The sequence below is a fragment of the Melospiza melodia genome, chromosome 2 (genome assembly GCF_035770615.1).
Source record: "Melospiza melodia melodia isolate bMelMel2 chromosome 2, bMelMel2.pri, whole genome shotgun sequence".
NCBI classification, from domain to species: Eukaryota; Metazoa; Chordata; class Aves; order Passeriformes; family Passerellidae; genus Melospiza; species Melospiza melodia.
The window spans coordinates 143,392,412-143,418,364 of record NC_086195.1 but is presented as its reverse complement, the minus strand read 5'-3'; the positions used below and the strand labels follow the sequence as shown (position 1 = coordinate 143,418,364).

Genomic DNA, 25,953 nt, shown 5'->3' with positions numbered 1-25,953 from the left:
TGAGCCTCCACCTGTCTCAGACCTGCCTCGCTTTGTGGGCTGCACAAACAGACCAGAATAAAGCAATTTGCTTCTCCTGCACCCTAATAAATCCTGCATTACAAAGTATTGTGCTTACAACATTCTATTAAATTCATTTTACCAGCTTAATAGTGACTGTTAGGGAAATGGTGTGCTCAATCTTTGAGCACACTTTGGTTCTTTAAAATGGCTCTTGGCTTCCCTGTGTCCATTGCTCCAATGGAAATTGCTATGTTCAACTTCTTAGTGATTTTTCTTGAGGTGTTTAATCTTATCCTAATAAAGTAAATATTGGTTAATCGAAGCTTAAGCTAGCAAAAATATTAGAGACATTTAATTAGTCAAAATTATAGCTCATACTGTAATACAGTAAATTAGATTAGACAGGCTTTACACTTCAAAAACACATTAATAGCTGCATGCATTTTCCTAATATTAAAATCTTTAATCTTAGATCCCTGAAGATACTAATAAGCCTCTAACCCATCACTGACTTTAACATCATTATTTAAAATCAGTTTTAAGTTACAGGAAGTAATTATGCAGCAGAAAAAGGCAAAATTATGCACCAGGAAGCGGCAAGCTCATTCAGAATGTGAGATTTAAGTGAACCTGTTGTGTTGATATTGCAAATATAGGATGGTAGGGAGCAGCTGGCTGGAATTTAGGGAGAGATGTCCCTGTTCCCCCTGCCCTCATGTCCCTCCTTGCACAGGGACACATCCAGCTTTGAGAACAAATGTCTTCTGTCAGGAGATCATCTCTGCAGAATTTCACAGAATTATCCAGGCTGGAGAAGCCCTCCAGGATCAGTGAGTGCAATCTGTGCCCAGTGCCCACCTTGTGCCCAGCCCAGAGCGCTGAGTGCCACACCCAGCCCTTTGTGGGCACCTGCAGGCGTGGGCACCCCCGAGCTCCCTGGGCAGCCCCTGCCGGGGCCTGAGCACCCTCTCCATGGGGCTGAGCCTCCCCTGGCCCGCCTGGATCTGTGTCCTTGTCCTGCCTCTCCATGGGCGATCCTTGCTGGTGCCCGAGCTGAGCCTGCCCCGGCCCGCCTGGATCTGTGTCCTTGTCCTGCCTCTCCATGGGCAATCCTTGCTGGTGCCCGAGCTGAGCCTCCCCTGGCCTGTCTGGGGCTGTGTCCTTGTCCTGCCTCTCCATGGGCAATCCTTGCTGGTGCCCGAGCTGAGCCTGCCCTGGCCCGTCTGGGGCTGTGTCCTTGTCCTGCCTCTCCATGGGCGATCCTTGCTGGTGCCCGAGCTGAGCCTGCCCCGGCCCGCCTGGATCTGTGTCCTTGTCCTGCCTCTCCATGGGCAATCCTTGCTGGTGCCCGAGCTGAGCCTCCCCTGGCCTGTCTGGGGCTGTGTCCTTGTCCTGCCTCTCCATGGGCAATCCTTGCTGGTGCCCGAGCTGAGCCTGCCCTGGCCTGTCTGGGGCTGTGTCCTTGTCCTGCCTCTCCATGGGCAATCCTTGCTGGTGCCCGAGCTGAGCCTGCCCTGGCCCGCCTGGATCTGTGTCCTTGTCCTGCCTCTCCATGGGCAATCCTTGCTGGTGCCCGAGCTGAGCCTGCCCTGGCCCGCCGGGGGCTGTGTCCTTGTCCTGCCTCTCCATGGGCAATCCTTGCTGGTGCCCGAGCTGAGCCTGCCCTGGCCCGCCGGGGGCTGTGGCCTTGTCCTGCCATGGCTCATCTCCCTGCATGGCCCATGGGGGACTGCAGGGACAGCATCAGAGGCTTGTTCTGGCTCCCAGGAGCCCACAGATTTCTATTGTATTTTATATATGTAAGAGATTATTACACCTACTGTGTGCAGCACATGTGCATCTCCAGAAGGCAGTTGGGACAGAGGAACAGAAACACCAGGCTGTTTGATTGGGGTCAGGAGCCTCTGGTGCAGGGGCTCAAGCCCAGCCCACACTAAAAACCTGGCAGCAAAACCTTCTGCCCCAATGTCTGAGCTCACTTTAGAGGTGCAATTCATAGGGATTTCCCCCCCAAAAAACTCATCTTTCACCCGAATGCATTCTGTGCAGCTCTGATGCCACTGCCCACACTGCCCAGGGGGACTGGGGTGGAGGGCTGGCACTGGGAGAACTCAGCAGAGCTGGGGACACTCTGTGCTCCAGGAATGGGGGAAAGAAGAGCAGAAATCTCCTCTCCATGAGAGGATTGGCAGTGAAGAGCAATACAAAGAGGTTCATATTTCAGCCCTGCTGACTTGGGCACTTCCATCCCGCACCTAAATCAGGATTTCTGCTGTCGATGGAAGTCACAAAGGACTGCAATAAGTGCTGGGAACTGACAGTGTTCCTACTTAGAAAGTTTTTCCACTTTCAGGGACATTTTCTTAATTATACTAATTTGTCAAATGTATCTTCAGTTTTACAAGAAGTTTCCTTCTCTGCATTTGTTAAAAGAGAGATAATTGCATCTGGAAAGCAGCAAAATGAAAAGAACCTTAATTATGCATTATAATAACAAATGTGTTCTAGTTCAGGTGAGCCAGACCAATTATATGTGATTAGTGAATGGAAACAATTGATGTTTTTGCATTTTCATTTGGGTCTGCTGACCTTTCCTGGTGAATGAGCTACAATCTGTCTTCCCTTGGTGCTCAACACAGAACAAATATTTTAATTTATAGAGCCATTTGGAGAAATCATTGCAGTCTGATCAGAGACAAGTTTTACTGAACTTGATCTGTACTCCAATCTCACAGAGGAGAAAAATGATTCTTTGCAGGTCTTTTTTTGAAAGGGCATACAAGGAGGCAAAGCTTGGATTTCCTCTGGAAATGTTGACATAGTGGAAGAAAACGTAATTAAAACTCTTATTAAAAATTAAGCTGCCTTTAATATATCCTTCCTTTTCCTCTGTGACATGTGACTTTTGGTGTTTGCTTTTGCTCAGCACTTCTGAGTCTCTTAATCAGGTGCTTGAACCACTTGGGACACTTCAAAATGCCTTCTTTAATAGAGACAGAAAAGATGCCATGCAAATGTAAAGCACCAGCAGCTCCAGTAACTCCTCATTTTACCAAACCCCAGCTTAGGGAGAAGTGGTGCTAAGAAAATCAGTTTCAAATGGGCTGTAAGAACAGATCAAAGCCTTGCAATTGCTGTGTCCCACTTAGTTCAGCTGATATTTTCCTTGTGAGTATTTTGTCCCCCCCTCAGAAGTTCAGCCAGCAGCAGCAGCAGGATATTCTGCAATTAATGCAATGTTCCATGAGTCCATCCCTCCCAGCCTGTGCCTTTGGAGATTCCCTCAGTCCCAGTGAGGTTGTACATCCTGGATGCACCTGGAAGGCAGCAGGGCTGCCCAGAGGGAGCTGGCTGGGGGCAGAATTTGGCTGCTTACAACGATGGTGAGGGACAGGAGAGAAACGCCCTGAGCCTCAGAATGCACAGAGAGCTTGGCACAGGGAAAGGCTGCTTGGTTCTGGTAAATCTGACACAGAACGGGGGGCACAGAGAGCTTGGCACAGGGAAGGCTGCTTGGTTCTGGTAAATCTGACACAGAACGGGGGGCACAGAGAGCTTGGCACAGGGAAAGGCTGCTTGGTTCTGGTAAATCTGACACAGAACGGGGGGCACAGAGAGCTTGGCACAGGGAAGGCTGCTTGGTTCTGGTAAATCTGACACAGGAATGGGGGGCACAGTAAGTGCCATGGCTTCATCACACCTTCATTGTGAACCTGTTTCCATCACCAGAGTTAATGACACTGATTCTTAATGAAATTAACTGCAGTAATCCTCAGTAAGAACAGAAGCCCATGGCAGGGCACCTGATGGCTCACGCTTGGAGGCAGAGCAGAGGTGGCCACACTGAAAGTCCATGTGGGAGGGATGGTGCACCTCAAAGCCTGACCTGACCATTTTTCTCCAGTATCAGGTGATCAGAGACCCACCCACCCACAGTGTTCTGTGACACCAGACAAGCTGCAAGAGGAGGGGATGAATGGAAGAAAGAACCTGGAGGTTTTCCTGGTGTTTTTCCCTTACAATCCTCAAGGATGTCTGCACAGAAAAGCACCTTTTCATTCCAGTGAATGACACTAAGGATTACCTTCCCAATTGCAACTGATAAAGTTATTTCCCCCATAATCAGAGAGCATTTCATCCTGTGCAATTGGGGAGATAATGATTAGTATTTCTGTGCTGGGAACCTTGGGACTGAGCACAGATGAGAGGCTAGCTGTCCCCATGCATGTTCTGCAATCACTGGCAGCTAGAATTAATCAAAGCTAAATTGTCTTCCCAATTCTGCAGCCCAGAGTGAGGACTCCTGTTAGCTCTGCACACAGGGAAGCACACAGGAGGACAGGGAGCATATGGCAGATGAATAGGAATGAAGGGAAGCAGATTTGCATAAGTTGGTTTTGGATGTAAAGGAGGAATTTTTTCACAGAAAGGGATCTTAAACCTCACCTGGCTCCTTTTGGAAGACAGATATATTTGCCAGGAAATGCAAAACACTCACTGCATGTGGCCAGCAGCAGCAATTCAATGCCAAATCATCCTACCTGATTCATCACACAAGAAGTTAGCTATTACCTACCTGTGACCAGCAGTGAATGTTTATTCATTGGAAATGCATTTCTCACCAGGCTGAGGAGCAGTGCTTTCCTCTGAGCCTGGCCTGCACAAACCCCACAGTTTGTGCTTTCCAAAGGCCTGTGCTGAATATCCCTCTACTCTGGTTAAGATTTATCACCTGAGAAGTGTAAGCCTTGTCTGCTAGTGAAGAGAAAACTAAAACTCAAATGAGGAATAGTGCAGCAAAAGTTTAGTGCCTGTTGGTGTTTCACTCGTAAATTGAGATATCTTTCCGTTTTACTCCCTCAGCTATTTCAGACTGTGCTGTGCTGCAGTCTGACATGGTGGATAATTCATCAGCCTGTATGTCTTTTATTATTATTACCGTTACAAAAAAATCTTGAGTTTAGGAGAAACAAAACAATAATTTTGCAATAATGTCACAACACGCTGGGTAAGAACATAATAAACCTTGTTATTATGGTCCTGGAATAGCAAGGAATCACTGAGCAAAGTACACAGGAGCGTTCATCCAGAATGCTTAAACCACCCCGTGGATAAAATGAACTTTCAAACTCAGAGAGACTCACAAAGAACACTCAGCTGCATCTTTGGGCCAAAACCTGGATCTGCTCCCACTGCAGCTCTGGGGCTGACATTGTGCCAACACGCAGTGACTGTGGGAGATCGTGGGATGGTTTGGGTGGAAGAGACCTTAAAGCCATCCCAGCCCACCCAGTGCCATGGCAGGGACAGCTTCCACTGTCCCAGCTGCTCCCAGCCCTGTCCAGCCCGGCCTTGGACACTGCCAGGGATCAAGGGGCAGCCACAGCTGCTCTGGGCACCTGTGCCAGGGCCTGCCCACCCTCACAGGGAACAATCCCCAATTCTCAATATCCCATCCATCCCTGCCCTCTGTCAGATTGAAGCTGTTCCCTTTGTCCGGTCCCTCCAGGTCCTTATAAATATTCTCTGTCCCTCCTCCTTGTGGATCCCTGCCGAGGTGCACACAGGCACAGCCCCACGAGCTGTCAGCGCAGGGCTGATTTAACTGTGCTGTCCCTCTCTTGACCATGATTCTGTGACACAAACACGCTCAGGTGACGGAACTCCAGCCCCAAGTCTCTGCTTTGCTGCAGGTCGTAGCCACTGCACGTCCCTGCTGTGCCACCCCTGGGGTTCCAGGGGATTGGGAGCCAGCACTGGCAGCTGGGGGCTGAAAGGGCATGCAGGAGTTTAGGGGAAGCTTTTGGACATGACCTTAGCAAGCATTTTTTCCAAGAAGGTGCTTAAACACTGGCACAGGTTTCCTGGAGAGGTGACTCATGCCCAAGCCTGGGGCTGCTGTGCCAAAGGCACCTGGATCTTGACTGGAAGTGGTTTGGAGCTGGAGCAGACACTCTCCAGGATTTTGAGATGGAGCAGAAACTCTCCGCCAGAGCAGCTTTTGAGGCTCAGAGCTCCAGAAACAGCCCAGAACTCTGCTGTCCTTCCTCTGCACCCAGCAGTGCCCGTGGGCGGCACTTCCCTCCCAAGTGCTGAGCCTGCCACCCAGCAGAGGCACAAGGAGCTGATGCAGAGGAATTTCTGCATCACCAGGGCCTCTCCAGCACGGGAAGCTGTCAGCAGGCTGTGCTGAGAGCTGCCAGGCTGAGTTAGCAGTGACACTTCCCTCCCACAGCATCGGAGCTCTCCTGCACTCTCAGGATGGATTCACCTCATGCCAGGCTGGGCACGGCCAGGGACCTTGGCACAGCGAGGGACAGAACGTGAACCAGTGCACAGCTGGGATAACCCCATCAGTGACTGCCCCTCGAGCTTCTAATGGCGTGTGAAATGCCATCAGAAAGCTCCCTGCTTTTATCAAATATTCCCTCTTTCAGCAGTAATTCAGACACTGGCACCGGCGCCTGATGCTGACTGTCTGCGTGCATATGGTCTGGCAGGAGTGGGAAAACATGTGGGGAATTCTGAACACACTGCCTTCCAGGGCACTGCTTTCTGAATAGAATGCCTCCCAGAACAGTGTTTTCTGAACATGCTGCCTCCCAGAACCGTGTTTTCTGAACACACTGCCTTCCAGGGCACTGCTTTCTGAATAGAATGCCTCCCAGAACAGTGTTTTCTGAACATGCTGCCTCCCAGGACCGTGTTTTCTGACAGCCCTGCCACACGCCCAGAGCAGCACGCTGAGGCCATCTGGCCACAGGGAACCATCTCCTCCGAACAGGAAACCAATCAGCACAGAAATGCTGAGTGCCAGCAGTGCCATGGTGTGCCTCCAGCGCAGGCCATTGCTCTTCACCAGAGAACAGGCTCTGGAAAAGAATCTGCCCATCTCCTCGGCCTTTCTGCCCACCTTCACACTCCAGAAGGATCCAAACACATAGTGGGCACTGGCATGGGCACCTGAATGAGGTGTTAAGCCAGAATCAATTTTCTTCTATCAATACACACAGAAGTGGACAAGCTGGACAGAGAAACACAAAGGTTTAAGAGGAACTTCCTGCACCAAAGGGAAAAAAGCAGCCTCTGTATTAGGATATCAATGCATCATTATTTAAGGATATCATTAATTAGCTCAGCCTGGATCCTTGCCTTTACCTCTCCTATTTATTCCAAAATGGTGAGGAGAAAACAACTGATTCTGCACAGAGGATTTCTATTCTGTGTCTGTTCTGTCTGCAGGGACTTTGATGGGCAGCAGGAAGGGATGCAAAGAGGGATTACCAGTGTCTGTCCCTCAGAGAACCGTCCATGGAAGCACAGTGCTGATCCCACAGCAAGAGGTTGGATCCAAACCCCAATGCCTCTAAAACGTGCCTCCTAACCAAGGCACACTTAGCCTCAGAACAAAACTCGCATGCAGTTTTAAATGTTCAAGAACTATAGTGAGGTTATGAGGCCTAAAGATCTTTGTGGCTTTTTGGCTCAGCCTGTAACTCCCAGGAAATGTTTCATCATTTCGTGGTTTGCATCTGCCCAACACTCCCCAAGCATTCCCCGAGTCCTGAGTTTTACATTTCAATTCTGTTCAGGTTGCAAGTGGCACAGGATTAGCTCATCTCATCAGGAACATCAGTTCAGGGAAGTTCAAAAATAATTAGGTTTTAATGAATTCTAGTCATTTGCAAACTGATTTTTATTTTGTCCTTTTATTAAGCAGGATGCAAAATCATGGTTTTATCGGCACAAAGAAATTCCTTATCTTGCCACATGAGCAAATAATTCATTTTTTGGGATTAAAGTTTTATTTTTTGGGGGTCATAAGAGATTTTGGGTAGGGACAGATCTCATACTTGTACTTTTCAACTTCCCGGTTTACAGTAAACACAAGATGAGAAAAAATACACCACATTGAGATGTCTGTGATAAGAACATCAGGAAGAAATTGAATTTGTGGCTCATCCATTTCTTTCATGTTCCTCAGAAAGAGAAATGAAATCAGCTCAGAAGAACATGGGAGAAATATAACCTTTGGATCACTGCTTTCATTTTCCTCCAAAGATTTAGGGAGGGGGTTCCCTGGGATTTTGTATTTCTGTTGTAGACACCACTAAACCAGGTCAGAATGGCCAAGTGGCAGCAGGACTGGGAGAGGCAGAAATGGGATCATACCCTGGGCATCCCTGAGAGCACAACTTGAATAAATATTTGTGTTGTCCACACAAATTTCCCTAAAATAATGATGTTATGTCTCTGGGAGGAAAACAAAGATATGTTTTCTGTGCCTTCAGGTACATTAGCACACTGATTTTCATGGCTTTGCAAGCATGCACAGCAGTACTGAAGAAAAGCCTGATTTCTCAGAAGGGATCTTTCTCACGTTAGATATTCATCTACACAATTATTTTCTGGATTCAGTTTTATTCCCAGCTGTTCACCAGCTCCAAACTGATGAATAGAGAATGGAAGTTGTTTCCTACTGAGAGATGTTTTCTGCTGCAGGATAGGAAATGTCCTTGGGGAGATGCTTTGAGAGGGGCACGGTGAGCCTGGTGTTTGTGCCCCAGCTCTGTTCCTCTCTGGGGCCACTGGGACAGAGCACAGCTGGATCTGCTCTGCAGGGCAGGGCAGGGCAGGAGGGCTCTCTGGCAGGGACAGGACATTTATTATCTCAGGCACTCAGGGCTCTGTTCAGTGGGGAGGCAGTGAGCTGGGCAGGGAGGAGTGGGTGGGTACCAGGGTTACACAGGAGGAGGTGAAATCCATCCAAACCAGGAAACCATCCCATCCATCCAGCAGCAAGATGAGCCAGTGTGGTGCCACTGCCGTGATGGGCAAGGTGGGGAAACAAAAGCCAGGAAGGGGAAAACACAGAAGGGAGTTTGGGAAGAGGATATTAACTCCTGCTCTAAGCAGCACATCATCTAATTCTGGCACAAAGGACAGTGCTACAGAGGTCAGGGAGCGCTGTCTGAAAGGCAAGTGAGTGCAATGAAATAACACTAAAAGGGTTCTGAGTATCCCAAATGGACATTAATTCCTTAAAGTTGATGGCCCCTTTGGAAGGAGCTGGACACACATCACAGGATATGTCACAATGCCATTACCCTGTGCCTGGTTAAGAAAGCTGCCAGCTTTACAAGAATTTGTGCCTGAGGAAAGGGAAATGCCAGGAAGATGTGGCCAAAGTTATTCTGTGGTTCTCCCAGATGAAGTCCCAGCTGTGCCCCATCCCCACCTTATCCCCAACCCAGAGCACTGAGAGCCACATCCAGGAATTCCTGGGACACCTCCAGGCATGGGCACTCCAAACCTCCCTGGGCAGCTCACTGGAATTTTTCCACGAAAAAATTCTTCCTCAAAATTATTAAAATTGAAATGATAGCACCAGATGAGTCCATTGCTTTGCTCAGACAGCACTTCCAAGGGACTCTCCCTTCCCACCTCTGCAAGGAACAGCTGAGGAACCCCAGGAGCAGCCAAGATCCCTGCAGGATCCAGCAGATCTGAGGGCACACAGTTCATCTCCCAAATGTGAACAGCTCTGCCAACCCCCCTTGTGAGCAGGCTCCTCTCCTCTGGCCTTCAGCACACCCAGAAAGAGAGGCAGAAACATTCTTGCGCCAGAGCTGACTTTCCTTGTCCCTGCTGAGTCCCCCTGGGGCTGGCTTGGAGAGAAGTGCCCCATTTGCTCCATGTCTGAAGAGAAGATGCATCCCTTCAGAAAAAGCCACTGTGTGCATCCACAAGGCAACAAGGAAAACTAAATAAACACAGGAAAGAGCAAACAATTTTTGCTTGAGCACCACATTTGCTTAGAAATATCTGGACCTGAACCAACACACAAAATGCAATTTGAGGCAATTTTTCAGTGTTCAAGCTATTAAGTGAAATCCATACTTACAACAAAAACCTCTTCAGAGAATTGGGTTTTATTTGCCACTTAAATAACTCTCAGCCTGGACAGGTACTGCTAGCACTGTTCATATTTCTTAGGAGAGCAGCAGAAAAAATCACTACAATTCCACACAGACAACCTGCAGTTACCAGTTCTCCACCTGGGCTGCACACCATTGATCTTGACAAATGAGTCCTGTCAAAGTGGCTCCTTTTTTCCCCACAAATTTCCTCTGTGGTCGCCTTGTCTCCTGAGGCTGGTCCAGCCTCTAGGAAATGCCTCATCAGATCAAAGCTATCCCCATCAGATCAAACTGCAATTTATCCCTCCATTTTCTTTGACCAGGGAATCAGAAAATCCATTGAGTGAAATGGAAAACAAACCATCAAATTCATGATTTATTCACGCATAGATCAAACATAACAAACCCTGCTTTCAGCAGATGAACACCCCCAAAGCAGAACACACTTATTTATAAACAAGGAAATGTTTCAATGTGAGCACAGCAGACTTATGTTCATCTCTAGGCACACGCACAAGAAGGAATAGCCCAGGAGGGAGAACTGAAACCACATTTAGGCTGGAGGCAGCTGGGAGAACCCCAGGTTATTGATGGATATTGATGGATATTGCCATTTTTCAGCAAAAGCACCGTGCTCTCATAATCCTGGCACGAATTTATGGCTCCTGAAGGGGCTTCTCAAAAACAGGGAGCTGAAAGTGGGACATGGGCAGAGATTGGGGTGGGATTCTGGGACATGGGCAGAGATTGGGGTGGGATTCCCTCCCTCCTCACTCCGGTCCCATGGGCAGGGACTGTCCCCAGGTGACCTGCCACACTCTGCTCTCTGCCCCACAGTCATTTATTTTTGAAAAACCATTAAAGTTTAAATTTAAAAAGTGACATTTCAGTGCTTAAAACTGTATTAGGCCAGGCAGTGCAGAGCCACTAGTGCAGGGTCCAGGAGAAGGATGGATGTTCTCTAGAGGCTCACGTATTTTATTTGCCTGTTTGGGGTTTTATTAGTTTATTTAGCCATTATTTTTTCTATGTAGACAGGCTTGTGGGAGGGGGAATAATGTGTTTGCACATTGCAAACGCACTCGTGGTGAACTTCTGTCTGAAGCTTCTCATCTCAGAGTTTCCCCATGATGCTCTCCTTTGTATAACAAACAGCTCCAGCACATTTCCCAAACCTGAGTGACTGACACCTCAAAAGAGCCCACTAATAAAAAAGAAGCCAAAAAGAGCTTTATAGCTCATCGGATTGAGATATGTAAATAGGGGTTTAATCTTCCAGGCACAAGTAAAACTTCCATTTCTTTGGCTTCTGTGTGGCTGAAGCCCAGGGAACAGCAAAAAGCTTCCCAGGACAGCTTCCTAGGGAAAAACCACCCAGCATTCACACTGCCCTGCATTTCCCACAGGGGAAGGTGCTCAGATCCTTTCTGAGCTTATTTTAGGAAGTACATCAAGCAGAGGAGAACAAAGTGTCCAAGGCAGCATCTTACCCTGTGACAAGGGAACAAATAAAAGGGCAAAGGAGGATTTTTTTAGAATGCCCTGAACCCGAGCAGCTCTGGAAAGCCGCATGAGCCAGGGCATGAACGAAGGCACACAGCCTGGTCTGTGCTCTCCCTTCCCCAAGTGCTCCCTGCAGGAGCAGCCTGCAGGAGAAATGGTTGGGAAGCTCAAAACTCCACCCTGCTGCAGCTGCCCACCCCAAACAGGGCACCAGAAAACTCCTACATTTACCTTAGGACAGGAAAGCTGGCTTGGGTGTGGAACCTCCTCCCTGGGCCTTTCAGCTGAGGCAGGGAGTGGAAAATGAAAATACACAGCGAGTCTCCTGTCTCTGTGAGCCCTCATGTACCTCCTAAGAGGGACAGAAACGTCTCAGGAATCAGAATGAACTGCTGGGCAGGTGAACTGCTGGGCCTGGGCAGTGAAGGGCAATTTCTGTGCCCAGTACAGGGTTATTTCTGTGCCCACTAAAGGGCTATTTCTGTGCCCAGTAAAGGGTTATTTCTGTGCCCACTAAAGGGCTATTCCTGAGCCCAGTACAGGGTATTTCTGTGCCCAGTAAAGGGTTATTTCTATTTCTAGTGAAGGGTTATTTCTGTGCCCAGTAAAGGGTATTTCTGTGCCCAGTAAAGGGTAATTTCTGTGCCCAGTAAAGGGTTATTTCTGTGCCCAGTAAAGGGTATTTCTGTGCCCAGTAAAGGGTTATTTCTATTTCTAGTGAAGGGTTATTTCTGTGCCCAGTAAAGGGTATTTCTGTGCCCAGTAAAGGGTAATTTCTGTGCCCAGTAAAGGGTTATTTCTGTGCCCAGTAAAGGGTATTTCTGTGCCCAGTAAAGGGTTATTTCTATTTCTAGTGAAGGGTTATTTCTGTGCCCAGTAAAGGGTAATTTCTGTGCCCAGTAAAGGGTTATTTCTGTGCCCAGTAAAGGGTAATTTCTGTGCCCAGTAAAGGGTTATTTCTGTGCCCAGTAAAGGGTATTTCTGTGCCCAGTAAAGGGTTATTTCTATTTCTAGTGAAGGGTTATTTCTGTGCCCAGTAAAGGGTTATTTCTGTGCCCAGTAAAAGGTTATTTCTGTGCCCAGTAAAGGGTATTTCTGTGCCCAGTAAAGGCTATTTCTGTGCCCAGTGAAGGGCTATTTCTGTGCCCAGTAAAGGGTATTTCTGTGCCCAGTGAAGGGCTATTTCTGTGCCCAGTAAATGGTAATTTCTGTTTCCCATGGGTAGAAATGAAGCAACTCCCCAGTGTTTCCTCTGCACCCACCCTGTGCTGGCATGGGTCAAGGCCACCCAAGCATCCCCATTTCTGTTGATCTGCAATCTTTGCCCCATTAGGAGACGGAAACTCGAAGCTGTTGGATTTCACTGCAGTTCTGAATTGCATTTCCCATTTGCTCCTTGAGGAGCGTGTGCCTGGCCAGCCCCTTGCTCGGCAGCCATCCTGTCAGGGCTTGTCTGCACATAAAGATATGAGGCATCTTTATCAGCATCCCAGGAGGGGGAATGGAGGCAGGGGCTGGACAGGAGCCAGGGAAGAGCTCCCTTTGCACAGCCTGGGCCGCTCTGCAGTGATTTACTGACGCCTGCTCTGGGCTCAGCTCCGAGTGCTCCTCCAAGCAAGCGCATCCTCACAGCGCTCTGGGGCTGCACGGGCAAACCTGCAGCGTTTCCTGCCTCGCAGAGGGCAGCACAGCCGGGTTTCTCAGGGAAATAAAGGTGATGTCAGCACACATGGTTAGTGGCAGGCTGGGCAGTGCTGGGTTAGGGGTTGAACCCGACTCTCTCAGAGGCCTTTTCCAAATGGAATAATTGTGTGGTTCCTCGGCACACAGCAGTGAGTGTGTATCCCCATGTTTGTGTATTCCTCAGGGAATAATTTGCTCCTTGCTATGCCATCCCCCCACCCTGGGGAAGAAGGAGCCCTGATTCACCATTCCAGCTCTCTTGTCAGGAAAGAAAGGAGCACTCTGCCCTCACTGGGGCTGTACAATGCACTTTGAAATACCTAATCCTTTGGGAATAGGTACATGATCGACTGGCATGCTCTCAGGAATCCTTCCATGTAAATTCCTCCTGCTGTTATCCCTCTTCCCCATAAAATCCCACAACAACAAATCCAAGAATCTCCTCCTTATGTGGCTTTCAGGATCTAAAGAACCACTCTTCTTTTTATGTAAAAAATGCTCTGCAGTTGCCAGAATTCCTGCATGGGAATTAAAAGCAATGGGATTGGTAAATATTAATATAGTGGGACAGGACTGGACACCCACAAAGCCCCTGTGTTTTTTTTATTCAGGTGCATAAATACCAGTTATAGCCTTATCTGAGGACAAACACAAAGAGCCAGAGTTTAAGTTTTTGTCTCATAAAGTGACCAAGCCCCTTCAGAACAGGAAAATGGAGGGAGCTCCAGAAAGCAGAGTGCTGAATGAAAAGCAGGGGGCTGTTTTCAAGCGAAACCTTGCCTGCCAGGTGGGACAGCCCACCTGGAGAAGAGGGAACTTTGTGTGGGTTGCAAAGCCTGGTGTTGTCCCTGATGTCCTGGTTCACACATGGAAAATGAGCGCTTTCTTTGCCTTGGTGGGTGACCTTGAAGTGCTGTGCCCAAAAATCTACAAAGCCAAGGAGAGACTTCACCCCAGCAGGGCACTCCGGAAAAGGGAATTTTTTGGGAGATCAGGAGATGCTGCTCCTCTCAGGGCATCCTTTTCTGGCACAGGGAGGAGAGAGAGCACAACCAACAGCACAGATGCACACCCCAAGCTGTGAAATTCCTGCTGCTCTTGTTTAACCTTGGAATCTCCCTTCAGGACCAAAAAAATCCCATTAGGACAACTCCAGAAGGAAAAGCAACCTCTCTCTGTTCTCTTAGCTGGTTCTTCCCTTCCCTCTCAGCAGAGAAGCATCTTTTTAAACCAGAACTAAAACTGGGGTCCGAGTTAATACTGAGGGCAATGGAGGCTCCCAGCCTTTGGGGATGGAGCAGCCAACAGATGGAACAGGGCAGAGCAAATGGGATGCAGCTAGAGAATAGCAAGAGGGATGCAGGCAGAAGATTATCCTCTCCAGTTGATCCTTTTCATTTGTGTGGATACGGGCAGATGCTCGGAGAAATGGGAACGCACTGCATTTGAGAGGGATAAAGGGAAATGCAGTTTGATACAAGGGATAATTAACTGAGGGAATGTGTGCCTGCAAGGTGATCCTGAGAGCTCAGGGTTCGGGGGATTCAGCAGAAGAGGAGCCTGGGAGGGTGAGAACAGCTCGATTACATCAGATAAGATTAAATGCAGAATTCATGCTCGCTGGTAATGGGCGAAACACCAGAGGGTGAGGAGCTGGGAATGAGCTTTCTTGAGGGATATCTTTCCATAATACTCCATTACAGGGCTTCTAATTTCATCCTTTCAAACCTCCACCACTGAACACTGTTTGACATTGAAAACTGAAATGAAAAAGCTCCAGAGGATGCTCATATTGTAATTCCTCTGATTTATGTAACCGTTTCTGGGAAGTGCCTATTCTCTGAAAACAAACTGCCTGAGCGTGGAGGTAAGACTGCACTTCAGTATTTACCTGGGTAAAATGAACCTTCTGTTTCTGAGCCAACAGTGAATGTGATCCCTGCCCTGGGGCCCACCTGCAGCCCCTGGCCAGGGTGTGTGACCTCAGTGTCCCCCAAAGGCCTCCTAAGAGAGGAGCCCCCCTTAAACCCGTGTTCATTCATTCACCCTGGCACACTGCAAACGCCCTCTGGCTCCCAGGAAGGTGGGACACCTCTCAATTACTGCCCAAACCACCCCTGATGGAGCATCTGTGTCTGCAGGGCCATCCTGCTCCCAGCTTTGTGCTCGGGGACAGGAGTTTCTGGCTGGGCTGTGCCTGGCACTGGCTCCACGTGCTGGAGAAACATTTGTGGCTGGGCAGAAATCACCCAGCAGATTCCAGCTCGGAGGGGAAGCCCATTTGCTGTGATTTATCCACTTGCTGCCGAGGACAAACACTGCTGCCACGATGATTGCCCCTTGTAAAGCTGCTGTCATCTGCAGCAACCTGTCTGCTCCAGCTGCTCTGGCTGCTGCTGCTCAGCAGGGACGCCCCGCAAGGTGACAGTGACAGTGACAGTGACAGGCTGGCAGCAGCACCCCGAGCTGCCTGGGCACTGCACTCAGCTCAGCTTGGGCACACTCCCTGTCCTCCTCACAGCTTGCACAGAGCTAGGAAACACTCCGTGTCTCTGAGTCTTAATTCAAAGGTAACCCCGAAAGGAACATCAGAAACCCTTTATCCTGTTAGCTGCAAATCCGCTCTGGCACTGCCCTGCAGGTTTTCTGAGTTATCCCCCTGAATTCCTGGATGTCTGAGTTCCCACTGCAGTGCCCTCTCAAGCTGGGGGCACAGCACAATGTGCCAGCATGAGAGAAGAGTGTTTGAGAGTTTCCAGGCAGTTCTGGCACTAAATCCCACACCCTGTAATCCCTTAAGCATGTGGCATGCTGGAAAGCACTGGAGTTTCACTCAAAACCAGGCATAAACACAGCTCCCACGTACTTAAGATTATCATCAACCTGCCAATTCCCTCTTATCTGAGACTTTTCCATTCTGTTTCCTTCTCTTTATCCCCTCTGTGTATCGAGCTGGTGCTTGAGCCCATGATGACAGGAGATCCTGAGCCTGCAGTTCAGAGCTCCAACCCTGAATCCCGGGAGAAACAGCACCTCCAGAAGGGCAGGGGAAATTCTCCCTCTGACTTTGTGCTCATCATCCCCAAGAGATGAAGCAGACTGAGCTGTGGGGAAAAGGCAGATCTCGTTTCTGCAATGACACCACCCCCCAGAAATTGTAATTTAGTCTCCAAATTGTGGGCCTTTTGTATTTCTCTTTGGCCCTGTCCAAGCAGGAATGTGCCAGGCTGGCTGCAGCTCTTGAGCTGAGCGCAGGCTCTGGGAATGGTGGGGATTGCCCACTGCCCTCTTTCCTCCCCTGATGGATGCCCCCTGCTCCAAGGCTCCCCAGGCTGGGCTCCTCCTCTCCCACTCTCACTTCTCAGAGCAGTGTGCCAGATGAGGTTTAAACATGACCCTTTTACTCAGCTTACTCAGTGTAACACGGGCAAATGGTGATGAGATGGATGCTGGTGCTGCATTCCCTATTTTTACCTCCATTGATTCTCCCGTGTCTCCCATGGATCACCCCCCTGAAGAAGTGACAGCTTTATGTCAGCCACAACAGGGCTGTGACAATATTAGCTCCGGCACCAATTCAGCATGACACCAGAATTGTGTCATGCTTGACCCTATTTGATAGATCCTGCACAGAATCTGTGCTGAGCTGCACAGAGCAGGGCCACACTCTTTCCCAATAACACATTTTCCCATCTACAGGCAGCTTTGGGCTTTTACTGCTCCAGCCGTGGGATCGCATGTAAATAATAATGTTATTTCTAGAGAATGTGGCTCAAAGACAGCCCAGCTCTTCAGTTCCAGCCTCTTCATTCCTTCCTAGCTGGAATAACTCACTGCTCGCTGCTTCCTACCACAAACCAGGGAACCTGGGCTCCTTCCCCTGCTCTGCTGGGCTGAGGAGGGCAGGGCAGAGAGGGAAACCTGTGCAGGAGTGGGAAACCTTGGCAAAAACAGCGGCTGGGGATAGAAAAGAGAGAGGAGGAGGCTTTTCCTGCTGATTTCCCCGAACAGAGGGAATACAGAACCTTCATTTGCAGTTGGGATGAGCTGCAGTAAATTGCCCAACTGTTCTCCTCTGCCAGAATAATGCACTTGCCAGAACCTCATCACTGTAAACTGCTGCAGCTCCATTGACTCCGGCGCAGGCAGAGCTGAAGGAGTCTTTGGGTCATTTGTTCTTTTTTCTTCCCTGAGAAAAAGTGCTCTGCCACTTAAAACAAAGGGCAGGCAGCCAGAAGAGATGATTTTGTACCAAATTTTCTCACAGATTTTCTGCAAGGGCTTGGATTTGAAAGAAGTTTTGAAGTTAACTAAAGCTCCTGTCACTGAAATCTCCTGGAGAAGCTGGATGTGAATTCATTGGGCCCTACCTGTGGCCAAGGAGGTTTCTAACAGGGTGACTCCCATGGGACAAGGACCAAGTTCTGACTCTTTTGAAGCCTGTGGCCCCTTTATTCAGCCCTGCCAACAGGAGAAAATGATTTTAAATGTGGGGCATAAGCTTGTCAGCACCACTTTCCTTAGCAGGAACCGAGCCTCATTCTAAGAACTGCCATAAAATACACTCTTGGTGTGGGAAACAGAGGAGTGCAGACATAAAAGTCTGGATTTTTAGCATTAATTAAAGCTCCCCAGCAAAGTTTGCTCTGCATCTCCTAAACTACCTTATTTAACTTCTTTAAACCCCCCAGCTCTCACTGTGCAGATGCTCTGGTACCACAGAGCAGCTCAGCCCCAGCTAAACTCTTCTTATTGGGTTTTGCTGAAAGTCATCAATTCCAATGAACATGCTGGGATGTCCCCACCACGGAGAGCAGAGGAGAGGGCTGCAGGCAGGAATGCAGTGTTCAGGGAGTGCTCCACACGGCTGGGTTATTAACCCCTGCATCCCAGCACAGGGGAAGGGCTGCACGCAGCACAGCTCCCAGCTCCTCTTGCTCAGAGCAGCTGGCCTGCCAGCATGACAGCAGCAGGATGGCAGCTCCCCAGGGCTCCTGCAGGCCAGGGCACAGCACCCTCACCCCTCTGCAGATGCCCTAATGCCAGGGCATGGCTCAGCCCCGGCTGTGTCCCCAGGGAGCAGAGGCACAGGAAAGGCTTGGGCAGCAGAGAGAGAGCCAGCCACAGGCTCTTCATAGCACAGAGAAAAAGCTCCATTCTTCACAAAACACTGCTCAAAAATTGAATCTTGGTGCAGCTCAGTGGAGCAGCCTCATCATTTACAGCAGCAGATAAAGCTGGGAGATGTAATGTGAAGTATCTGCAGCAGCTCTGCCCTGATATAAAATGCACCCTGGGCAGCAGAGCCTGAACTCCCCTCGGCTCGTGTTTCTGGCAGATAAGTCAACAATTTGGGGCTTTCTGAGATAGGCACAGCCAGGGAAGCAGGAGCTCCATCGGGCTGCAGCTGCACAGCCCCTCTGATAAGGTGTTGGGTGGCTGGGCACAGCTGAAAGGAAGCGGCGCCGCAGGAACAAAAAGCTGTTTGTGTACAAGTTGTTGGATCAGAGATAGCGGGGAGAAAGACATGGTTTTCACAGGAGAGCTCTCCCAGGCACAGAGCTCGTCACAGGGCACACGGGCAGCCCCACGGGGGACAGGGGGACACGGGGGACGGGTGGGAGCTCAGAAACATTCCCCAGTTTCACACAGGGACAGAGAGCTGGACTCAAACCTTGCCCATAAACATGTGAGGTTTAAAAGTGTAAGCCCAGAGGATGGGAAACACCACACTAATGTCGACTGAGCAACTCCAAACCCGCTTTTGTTACCCAGCGCACACCAGCTCCACGGGATTCCTGCCTCCTTTGCTGCAGCCTTTCCCTGTGGCATTTTGTATTTAATATTTGTAAGTACAGGCAAATAAATTGGGGCTTTAGGGTGTTTTGCTGGGAATCACAGCGCGTGCTGAGCTCCATAGGGAAGGGCTCCATGGGATGACCCAGTCCAGCTCTGCCCCTGCACTGACACCCCAGAACCCCACCTGTCCTGGCTGTCCAAGCCCTCCTTGCACGCAGACAGGCGTGGAGCGTTTGGCACAAGCCCGGTTTATCACACAAAATGTGTCTGAACAATTCTGGGTGAAAACAGCCCAGCAGTGACTCCACGTCCTTCCTGTGCCCTGCACCAGGTATTTACTCATTCCTCTCCCATTTCCGCAGACTATCAAGGATCATCTCTTCGATTTTTAAATCTTTTCCCATGCTCTTTCTGAATTCTAAGATGAATAAAAGCAAGCAAAGGCAAACCAAAACAAAAACATTTCAGTCAGAAATTGCAATTTAGTCTCCAAATTGCGGGCAGGAATTCCTTTAACAGTTCTTGGTGGTTCGCTGCTCCCTCATTTCCTGTGGCCAGCCAAGCTGTGATCCATGTGGGACTGCTGAGGGTACTCGGGGTGCATTTCCAGCGCCCAGCCCTGATGTGTCAGTGCCTGCCAGTCCCTGGAACAGCGCAGCACAGCTCCCAAGCTGACCCCGCTCTCAGCAGCTCCCGAGTGGCGGTGGCACGATGAAGGCAGTGTTACCCGTGCCAGCCTGCTGCTGCAGCAAGCCGGCTGCCCTGGCTGCTGATGGGCACAGCTCTGCTGAGCCCGGCTCAGGGGGCTCCCACTGACCCACGGGGCTGGGCCAGGAATGGGGATTTGTCTGCAGCCCCTCCAGAGCGAAGGGACTGACTGGGCCAGGGACACCACTCCCGAAATTCCTCCCTCGCCCAGAGCCTCTGTGGGCATGGCTGGGCTGGCACACCAGGATGGCAGGAGAAACCTCCTTGTGCCACAGCAAGGAGCTCCGACATGGATTTGGCTCGTGGTGGACTCTTTGCTGAGTGTGAGCACAGGAAAGGGCATTTTTGGGCAAGCAGGAGGTGTGTGTTTGGGGGCTGTTTTCCCTCTGGGTGTTTGCATGTCAGAGCATCCAATTCCCAGCCCTCCAGATCTTCATTGGGGCTGGGAGGGAGGCAGTGAATCCAAGGGCTGTGAGCACTGGGCTGAGCCTTCCCCAAAGGCAGGGTCAGCCCAGCCAGCCTGGCTGCAGGGTGGCACGAGGACGTGGGCAGCTCTGATGCACACCTCAGCATCTGCAGGCACAGCCCACAGCCCTGGGGGTGCTCCAAAAGCAAACCCTGTGCTGGAACAGACACGGGGTGAGAGAACAAATCAGGGCAATTCTGTGTTTGCCACTGAGCAACAGGCCAGGAAAACCCTTCATTACCTTCCCAAAGTGCACAACACCCTTCTGGGAAGGGCTTAAAACACAAAGTGCTGCTGCTGTGTCCAAAATACCTGTAATTACACAGGGGGCCTGTATGCCATAGTGGAGAAGTCTGTGGGAGTGCCAAAATGGGGGGAAAAATTGCATTGTAAGGCCCCAAAAGCACCAATTTCCATGAATTTTCCCTCTAATGATACCATCTCAGCCAAACTCTGCATTTGGGGAGGTGCCTGTGCACTCTGGCTGTCACTGGCACCCAGCAGGGTGGGAGGGGGCTGCTCCTGGGCCCCAGCCAGAGCCAGCGTGCTGCAAACAGAACCTGCCTTGAAATAGGCCAAGTTTGGGTGTGCAGGACGTGGGAACAGCCTCAGTGCCAAGGGAATTTATAACTCTCCTCTTTTAAACTTGTGCATTCTGAAAGCTCAAAGGAAAAACAAAACCCAACAGCAACCCAGCTGGAAGGTGTGACTACAAAAAGCCTGATGGATCAAGAAAAGAAGCTCAAAAGTGAGCCTTTGGCACCAGTTCTGCCTCTCTGGCCACAGAACCCATTCCCATTTCCCTCTGTTTGTGCCACCCTCATTTAGTGAAGCTCTAAGAGTTTGTAAGGAACTTTCGGCACTGTCAGAGGAATTTAAAAAGAAAGAAAAGAAGAAGTTACTTTAACAGCTCTGTCAGATACTGGCTCCTGTAGCTCAAGTGAAAACAATGCCAGTGTGGAATAACGAAGCTGTTTTGATTTGGAATTTTGATTTTGCCCTGAGAAAGCGAATTCATCATTTGAGAGCTCATAATTTCCTGGAAAATGCCCTCTAACCTTCAGCAGGGAGATAGAGGGAAGGGTAATAACCTCCCCCTGCAAAGCTTGCCCAAGATCATATACTCATTACTGCAAACTGAAATCTAAAGTCAGCCCAAACTAGGACAGGCTGGGCTTGCTGGTCACAGCCCCAAAGCTGTGCAGTAGAACTAATCAGTTCTGGGATGGGATTTGTTTCCTTTGAAAGCTGCAGGACAATCTCCAGTTTAGTTGGTCAAATCAAGCCTTTCTGAGAAAAGAAGATTAGAGGCAGTTGTTTAAAGTATTGAGGGGAGAGCAGGATTTAAGCTTTATTACTGACCAGGACATACAAAACAGACTGTAATGAAAAAACAGTATTGGGATTGTACTTCCAGTCCAAATGGAAATGTTGAGAGAGGACAGGGCCATATGGAGGAGCTTAGAGCTCAGGCAAGGGGAAATGCCCTGGAAATCTGAAATGGGGTGTGTGGGGAAGCCAGGGGGCTAAAACAACAATGAGCACACCTGAATGTCTGAAAACAGCCTGCTGGGCAAGAGATGAACTCTGCAGAATGGCTTTTTATTCTGTTTGCAGGGGAGGCTCCTCCTGCCCCAAGCATCTGACGGCAAACTCTCCTCCCTGGGGAATCTGGGCGATTCCAGCACTGCCAGGACCCTGTCCCGTGCTTGAGCTGCTGCTGGGGTACAGAGGGAGGCTGCAGGGTGCCCATGTCCCAGCCCTGCACCAGCGAGGGCAACAGCGGCTTACCCAGCACAGCCACACAGTGAGGGGAGCTCACCACCCTCACCACGGAGCTCCTGGGAAAGGCAGCACTGCCACATCTATTATAGATTGGATTTATTTGGTGTTTCTCAGGCTTCTCAGTCTCTCAGCCGCGCCTGAACCCCCCAGCTCCGGTCCAAACCCAACCTGCCCCCCTCAGTTTGCCCTGCCTGGCCTCAGGACCTTTCCCTGGCTGTTCCCCCAGCTTTGGGGACAGGTGGGCAGGACAGAAGCCACTCACCCCTCAGGTTTGGTTACCACAGCCCTGCATGATGGAATATCTGAGGAGCACCCTGCACCTCTCCAGCTCATCTCCTCCCTGCCCAAGGAGGCGTTCAGGAGGCTCTGGCAATGGAGGCCAAGCTGGAGATTTCCTGGGACAGTGTCCCTGTCCCCAGCAGTCACCATGTCCTGGCACAGCCACTCACCAAGGCAGCAGGAGCTCCCTTGCTGAGGGGCTGCAAAGCATTTTGCAGCAGCATTTTTAGGGATTTTTAACTCAATTACCCATTTGAACTCAGCCAAACATGGCCCTGCCTCCCACTTGTACAGCGCTGTCAAATCCAGTGAGGAGGGAGAGGTGTGAAAATCAGATTTTGGATGCTTTGGTGACAATCCTTTAGAAATATTTGCAGCAAAACAGTTTTCCCTAAGTGTAGAATAAGGAAACTTAGGTAAAGTGTATCACAAAGGATTGATAAACCACTGAGCACTCAGAGTCTAGTGAACAAAATGTATTTAATGTCTCATCATCTGGTGAGAAAAATGCAGCTGCATTTCCTATCATATCTAAAATAGAATAACTTGTAGATACCTAGTAACAAATACTGTAAACTAACATTTTTCATTATGTTCAGATATGATAAGAGACTTTCCAAGAAGGGTTTTTGCCATTTCACACCGATGAAGCTCGGAATGGTACTAACACACCTAACACAGAGGTGTGTTAGTACCGTTCCCTTCACAAACAAAATCTCAAAAAGAGTTGGTGAAAAGTGGCAGATTTGCAGAGAAATTAATGAGGTTTCTGCCTTTATCATTCTCATGAGGGGGAAATGGCAATTTCACGCAGGAAAAGAACTCACAGCTTTAGCCCTGCTAGGGGAAATCCCACAGAGATTTTGAAATCTATGTTGAAAATTTCAGCTTATTAGAAATTGGTATTTTGTGGGTTAGGTTGAGTTGCATGTGTTTGGTTTAAATCTGATATTTCTCAGCTGGAGATAAATGTTATGGGGCTAGTCCTGTATTGTGGAAAACACAATTCACTAAAATTGGGAAATTTGGTTGAGTAAGGAGTAAATCAGTGCAAAGGATGAACCCTTATGTAAATATTCCATTTACAGAAACACACAAATTACTGAAAATCCTTCTGGTTTCTGTCTCCTCACCCCGAGCAATTCCTGAAAACCTGCCCATTTGTTCATTTCCAGCAGCTGGTAATTTCAGAGATAATTCCAAGATTCATCCATTATTCTTTTATTAACTCCAGAGCTTTGTCAAGAACTTGCTGTTGGTCAGTTGTAACCCAGAATGGAGCTCAGATGACGACCATCTGTAAATTTTCACATAATATCACTGGATTTTACCCTTTTAACCTGTTCAGAATCTGTAATCTGAGCAGGAATGAGAGCTCTGCATCCAGCACCAACAAATGGATTATGCTGTTGCTGCTGAGATGTCTTTGGAAGCTGTTTCTGCACCTGAGCATCTGCTCCAGTTCATTACCATTCTTCCTTGGAGATCATTTATTTCATACAAGTGGTACAAGTAGCAGAGATAGGAAGGACTTGGTGCAAAAACCGAAAATTCCCTGGAATTCAGTAAGAAATATTGGGGTCATGAACTTTAAAGACACTTTTATGTAATACAGTCTGGTGGGTAATGTGCAGATAAAGATGGTATTTCCTTGGACAGCTCCATTAGCTCCTGTGTCAAGGGAAAAGCTTTTGAGCAGGAGTGGGGAAGAAATACCCAGTAAGACAGCAGCGTTTTATTTTATTTTCTTTTATTACTGAAACTTCAAGCTCCATCTTATCTCAAAATCCATTACTTTTATCCTAATGAGTCAGTTTTACTTGGTCACACTGCCGTCCCTCATCTTTTGTTTAGAGAGCTGGAAAAGGAGTTGTTAGTCAGTGCTGAGGAATAACTGGAATTCATATCACTCACACGTCCTTTCTCAACTAATTAAACACCACCAAGACAATCCATTCATTCCTATTACAAGCCAGAAAAAAAAATTAATAAAAAACAAATCTGAAAGCTCCCTGACAGTGGAAAATGCAATTAAACTCTGAGTGTATGAATCCGGGCACAAACTGCTGCACTTTCTTCCCTTAATTAACTAAAACACGGGGAAAACAATCTGATGGCTTAATGGCATTTCCCTCGCTGTCAGAAATGCTTGGGGACAATTTTATGATGTTGTCACAAAGAGATTTGGAGGAGTTGCTGCCATTACTCCTCTCTGCCACCTCCGAGAGTGACAGACTCCACGGAGGAACTTTGCTGCTGTTAACGGATGTGGAGGATTAATATTTTATAACATCATTACTCCACAGGCAGCAGAGCCACGGCAGGAAGGATACACTCAATATTTCATGCATTCCCAGCCCCTAACACAGCGATTGCCCCGCACATGCCACTGAAAGCCGGGCAGTTTGTCAGCTCCGCGCCTGGCTCTGTCCGGCTGGCAGTGACGGGCAGTCAGCGCTGGGCTCCATCCCTGCGTGCGCTGCCCTGGGAGAGCGAATCTGAGCCACAAATTCACCGGCTCGAACGGGGGAATGAATGCAGGGCAGGAATCGCCGGAGCCTGGCCGGGCGCTCCAGAGCAGCACGGAACTTCTGCGGGCACGGGGGGCACCCCAAAGCTCTGCCCGGCTCCCTGCGAGCCTGCGGGCAGCGCAAAGCCGAGCTTTCCTCCCGCACACGGCACTCAGGCTCGGCTCAAACCCGCTACACCGGCACGCTGCTCCTTCCCTCAGAGCTGTGCCCACCAAACCAGAGCGTCCCGCTGGTGCCCGCGGCTCGGGGGTTCGAACGGGATTTTCCTCCCCAGGTTTCACCGGGGGAAACGCCCCTGAATGCCCGCTGGGGCTGTGGGATCGCCCAGCTTCGCGAGGCGCGTGTTCCAGGGAAGGAATGAGCGGGGAGCGGCGAGCTGCCCCGAAGCCCCGGGAACGGTGAGCGCCCCCCGAGCGGGGACAGCCGGAGAGCATCCTCGGCTGCGGGGCTGCGTGCCCCCGCTCTGCAGCTGCGCCCGGCGCTCGGAAGGGCCGCGCCTTCCCTCGTTTCAGGGCTCGGGCCGCGCTCCTTGGCTCTCGGGCACAAGGAGCCTTCCCTGGGCTTCGGGGAGCGCCGCTGCGGGCGAGCCCAGCGGGGCGAGGGCGTGCGGGCAAAAGGCTCCGATCTTGAGCTCCGCACGGCAGCGCGCCCGTGGGACTGCGGGGTGCTCTCCCAGCGCCGTAAACAGCGTCTTTCCCTTTTTAAAATTCTCTTTTTTCTCTTGTTTGTTTCCTTTATCCCCCGCCTCATGTTCAGTGTTTGCCAAGCGCAGGAGGGATAAACAGAAACAGCGGCGTGCCAGATTCTGCCTACATCTTTCCCACAGTCTCTCCTAACCCCGGACTCTTCCGACACTTTGTATGCACCGTCTCACTTGACTGACACAAGAAACCCACTGTAGCAAGAGAGGCTTCCTGCGAGCCGAGCCCCGTTTCCATGGCGCGGAGTTTTCTGCTCAGGAATAAATCCCCGATCCGCGGAGTTTGCCGCGCAGCCCCGCGGAGCTGCCCCTGCCCGGGGCAGCGGCAAACGCGTCCCGCACCCTGCCGGTCCCCCCGTCCTGCGCCGCCAGCCGGGACTCTCCGCGCCCCTCGGCACCGATTTCAGCGTCACCGAACCCTTCCCGCGGCGGGGACGGAGGTGCCTGCCCGCCTTTGGGGGCCCCTCGCAGCGTGCCCCTCGGGCTCCCCGCGCCCAGCTTCCCTGGCACCGCGCATCGGGGCGAACTTTGGGCAGCGGAGCATCTCCGAGCATCCGTGAACATCCCCGAGCGTCC

General features: G+C 50.0%; 1 protein-coding gene across 2 annotated transcripts in view; it reads right to left on the bottom strand.

Moving 5' to 3' along the window:
- Positions 1 to 25,953, bottom strand: part of LOC134414948 (glutamate receptor ionotropic, kainate 1) — a 102,105-nt gene that overhangs the window by 75,438 nt on the left and 714 nt on the right. The window lies entirely within an intron of this gene.